Below are 5,349 nucleotides of genomic sequence, written 5' to 3'. Positions count from 1 at the left end.
CATAGTTGGATCCTGTTCTCCATTCTGCCATCTATGGCTTTTGATTGGGATGGTTAATCCAATTACATTTAAAGTAATTACTGATAGGGAAGGATTTACTATAACATTTTTGTTATTTGTTTTCTATGTCTCAGATTTTTTTTTTTTGATCCCTCCCTACTGCCTTCCTTTGTTTGATTTTTTGAAGTGACATATTTATTCCCTTTTCATTTCCATTGTGTATATTCTATAGATTTTTTTCTTTGTGGTTACTATAGTGATTACATACCACATCCTAAAGTTATAACAATCTATTTTAAACTGATACTAATGTAATTTCAGTACTGAAATTTATTTTCTGTTTTTGAGCCCTTACTGTGTGCCAGAGATTGCAATAAGCACTCCACACACACCTCATTTTAATCCTCTGAGTAATCTTATAAAATGTGGTATTACTATCTGCATTCTACAAACAAGGAAACCAAAACACAAGGAGAATAATTAAGTAACCCAAAGTCACATAGCTAGGAAGCGGCAAAGTCAGAATTTAGTCCAAATCTGCCACACCCTCCCGTATTCCACCCACCACTATGAATGGTCTGAACTCACATTTCCTCTGCATTCATCACATCAGGTGGGGTAGCCCCATGGCTTTGTTAAAACTTGCAGCTGACAAGTCTCTTTCTTTTCAAAACACATAATTGATGACTTTCCCATTTTTTATTTAACATTTAACGTGGGTTTATACACTAAAATGAAAGCACAGAAATGGCAATACGGAGTCGAGACTTGAAAGTGAAATGTAAGTTATCCGAAGTTGAACTGAGGGTGGGAATTTTCCTTACAATTGTCGCAACTTTTCCAATAATGAAACAAACCTGGAACTGTTCATTAAAGCAATAAACATACATTTAAAAAACATTGTAGGTCTATGGCCATGCTACCCTGAAGAAGCCCGATCCTGTCTGATCTCGGAACTAAGCAGGGTTGGGTCTGGTTAGTACTTGGATGGGAGACCACCTAGGAAAACCAGATGCTATAGGCATAAAAAAATAAAAGAAATTAGGGATTGTAAGCTGACAAGTTTCTTGCAATCTGTGAGATCAACTAAGCATTGCCTCACCTAAAAAAAAAATAAAAATAAAAGTAAAATAAAAATAAAAAACACTGTAGGTTGGATTGTAGAGGATTGTTTAATGAATACATTTTTTTTCTTATTTACTAGACTACTGCCAGAAACAGTCATTGCAAGCGTGCGCTCCGTTCATTGGTTGGTGTTTTCTCACCCACTTCTCGGAGGTGCACTCCTGAAAGACAGGGCAGGCATGCCCAGTGCTGGTGCCGAGTCCGCGCTTTCATTACGGTAATGCCCCATGCTGCGAGTAAGTATAACCGATGCCAGTCTATATCTCCTGCTTCTGAAGGTGACATTTGAAATAAAAATTTCAAATATCATCAAAGTCAATAAATTATCCCAGATGCAAAGCTCTGTGCTCAGTGTGTATCCTGCATGTGCTCAGTATGTATTTAATTCTTCACGATATACATATTTTCGCATTTTAAATTCTAGAGATTTGAGATCCTAAAACTCAGATATAATCATATTTTCCCTTAATGTCGCTGAATAATCTGTTTTATGGAGCATTTGGCATGCCTATCATCATTTTGTTCCTATGAAACTGAAATCACACAAGATCACTGGTTCTAAATGCATGGAGTGTAAATATCAGCAGGTTAATTAAAATTGGTGAATCTAGGTAAGAGGTATTCTGTGTACTGTTTTTATTCTTGCAACTTTTTTTTAAGTTTGAATTTTTTTCAAATAAAATGTTTAAAAATAATTTTTAAAAATTAATGAGTTATCACGCATGATTGAATTTGCAAAGAGGAATACATGTGTTATAAGAATTGCCTCCCAAAAAAAACCACTTTGACCTTATTGGACATTCTTTGAATTCAATAAATCAGTAAGTAGGTATGTACTGAGTGCCTACTATATGCCAGGCATCATGAGACAGGCCCGGTCACCCTTACCTCGTGGAGCAACAGATTTGTCACTGAGTTGCCACCTCTTAGGACCCTGCAGTCTTGTCTAAAGGGACATGAAACCATGTCCCTCCTGTTGGGTGAAGGTCATTTTTCTGCAGAATCTTTAATTCCTGAGTTCCATCCTTTTTTTAAATCCTTTAACTCATTCTTACAGTAAGCCAGAGCTGGGGTATTTCGAATGAAGGAAGTTCTCGCTGGTGACTCCCTTTCCGTGACTGAGGGAGGGAGCTGTCTCAGGGTGCGCCCCCACAGACTGTCTTGTGTGCTGGTATGAGTGTGTCGCAGTTGATGAGTGTGTGCATCTTTATAGTCTGACACGTGAGAAGGACATGGGGACATGAGAGGGGACAGTTTCACTAACGCTCAGGCCAAAAAGAGGGGCACGAGACAGTTAGCCTAAATGAAGGGCACAGTTCACAGAGGCCAGAGCAGCTCTGCCATCAAGGCTCCACGTCCCTTCTGCAGGCAGTGGAATCTTTCTTTTTAAACAATGAAACCTCTTTGGCTTTTTAAATGCCACTTTTTACCTTCCAAAACAGGAAGAGGTTGTCAAGAAGCCAAACACACCCTGGAAATGAGTCCTGGGGTCTGCGTCAAGGGGCGTGGCTTGGCAACGGGCCAAGTTAATCATGCTGGCTGTGCTGGTACCCACAGCTGGGTTCCTACATACACAGGGCCTCCTGTGAGGACAGGGGCTCCCACATCAGAGCCACTGGGAGGGCAGGATTCTAAACCGTCAACATAAGGCCCACTCCCCTCCACCTCCTGACCTCTTATAACTGGTAGAGTGTCAGGTCCACAAGGTCTGCTGGAGGTAATAAACATTGCCATCCCCTCACCTGGGTGCTCAGCAGAATGGCAAGGGCACAGGTGAGCACCAGAGAGCAGGTATAGTCTGCCCTGGGCAGTTTCATGGTCTAAGGTGTAAGTGAGGTGGGACAACCCACAGGGACTGGTGGAGATACAACACCTCATGCACATGTAGAGCAGGCTGGGCCCGCTGGCCGAGGAGCACCCGGCAGACCCATCGTGTGACAAGACAGAAGCTGGTGGTCACTTGCCAGCCAAGGGCTTCATCAGTTTGCAGCTCGCACTTCCCTGGTGATCCTGTGCCCTGGACCACTTGGCTTCCTCTGCTGTGAAGTGTCTAGTGGGCCGGTCTTTTGGGGGCAGGAGGTGACTGTCGCTGGCTGTCACCTCACTGCTTTGTGTCCTGTTTCCTCAAAACAGACTCAGAGACAACCCTCACTTCCCAAAGGCACTGAGCATTTCAGCTTCACAATTGTCTCCTGGTCATCTTCTGGTCACCGTGCAGTCACCGAGCACCTGCCATGCTCCGAGCACAGAATCAGGCCGGAGGACACAGAGGAGCAGCCCTGACGACTCTGTGCTGACTCATGTGTGCGAGGCAGATGGTCCTCCACAAAGAAGGGCGCGGACTGCTCAGGGGCTGTCACTGTGTCCTTTAACTACCGCTGGTCTATTTCAACCCAGTGATGAGGCGGCTTGGGGTGGTAGTAGCCCTGGGCAGGCACAAAGTGAGTGGGCATGTGGCTGTCCCTTCCTGCCCACTCTCCACACTGCACTGACTGATGCTAGGGACCTACTAGCTCAGATTAGTTTGGGGAGGGTCCCTTATCGTCTGCACTCCCCATGTTCACCATCTGAACTTGGAACTTGTGGACAAGATGGCCTGGACCCCTCAACGCCCAGCCTTGCTGTGTGAACGGGGTGTTTGAGTGCAGTGATCAGTAGTAGACTTGGCAAGGTGGGGGGTGGGGGGACGGCTGGGTGGGACAGCTGGGTGGAAAGGTGAGGGAGAGTACAGGGCTGAGTGTCTCAGTGGGTAGATGGGGCCACAGGCTCTATGACTCCATGATGACTGACACGGTGTAAAACCAGAATCATAACAGAGGACAGCTCAGTCTCAGGACTTCGGTCGTGTGTGTATTGTGTACTCCATCCCCCAGGCTCTGGGGACAGGCTGGACCTTCACCTGCTCATTTGTGTCTGGCTTTGCCAGCAAAGATAAGTTTGCAGAACTTTGTCCTTTCGAGGAGGCCACCTTGGGAGAAAGCAGAAAGGCTATCAGCTTTTTGAGCACTTCTGGTAGATGCCTCCCAATCACCTTACCCATAGAGTCTTCCCTCATTTTTGGCAGCTATGTGTGCTTGGGGGTCAGCACTGCGTGAGGTTAAGGATGAAGCCAACTGCAGTGACAGTGACAGGCCCGGCTGATAAACACAGAGGATCTAGGTCCTTGGTGGCACTGTTTTAGTCACTGGCTCAAGTCCCACCTGAAGCTAGCACTCCTCTGAAGCTCACGCTTCCCTGAGGCAGCAATTCCTTGAGTGGCAGATGCCAGAGTGGCCTTCTGCACCTTGCTTGGGAACCCCTCATAGACACAGCTGCCCATCCTTTCCTCAAGCCTCTTGGGCTTTCCCTGGCCTGTTCCCTGTTTGTCAGATGACCCATGAATCTTTTCTGAAAACATATGTAAAGCAATTTATGATGAAGAGAGAGTATGAAGAGGAGGAGTTAAAAAAGAGGTAAGCAGTTGCCCCCGAAGCCTTTATGGCTGAGAGGGTAGATTCAGTTGTACGAGGACACATGTTGAGCGCCTGCTGTGTGCTGGGAAGTATTCAACATGAGCCACGTCACTACCCTCCTGAGGCTCACATCCTGGGGAGGGACTGGGGCAGGTGAATCAGTGAACAAAGATGCAAAGTGATAGCACTATGCAGAGAATTAAAACAAGCTGGTGTAGTTTAGGTTCTGGCCAAATAGGGGTGAGTGTGATACCCACCCTCCCCATGAAGGCAGCCAGACGCCCTGGACAGAAGGCATGGGGCAGCTCTCTGAGGACTCTAAACATTACACAAGAGCAGAAAGTTTAGGGAAGGAAACAGATTTCAAAATACGGCCAGACTGGTGGCGTTTCCCATCTTCCTTCCTGCAGTGTCCCAGGGCCCAGGTGCAGAGACGGTGTGGAAGCCAGACCTGTGCTGGGAGACAGACCAGACTGTCTCTCCAGGACAAGCCCTGGGCTGCTGGGCTGAACAACGAGAGAGGGCCCCCATGCTGGAACGCAGAAAACTCCGTTTCCATCTGTCTGGCCTAGCCCCCAGGCAGTGTAGCAACAGTGGTGCTGGCGACAGAAGAGGCAGCCAGACTGGTGATCAGAACACTGAGCAAAGAGACCCTTTCTCTCAGGCCAAAAGGACTGTAGTCCTGAGAACTCGGGGGAATCCCATCTCCCCTTTCTCCTTTCTCCTCCCCTCCTTCCTCCCCTCTCTCCTTTTCTCTCCTTCTCCACCCCGC

General features: G+C 46.8%; 1 pseudogene; it reads left to right on the top strand.

Annotated features, from left to right (window-relative positions):
* The first annotated feature begins 906 nt into the window (after window positions 1–906).
* Window positions 907–1,024, top strand: LOC120610323 (uncharacterized; annotated as a pseudogene).
* Window positions 1,025–5,349: the final 4,325 nt, after the last annotated feature.

This window comes from Pteropus medius, unplaced genomic scaffold, assembly GCF_902729225.1.
Source record: "Pteropus medius unplaced genomic scaffold, Ma_sr-lr_union100, whole genome shotgun sequence".
NCBI lineage: Eukaryota > Metazoa > Chordata > Mammalia > Chiroptera > Pteropodidae > Pteropus > Pteropus medius.
This window is presented reverse-complemented; position numbering and strand designations above follow the sequence as displayed.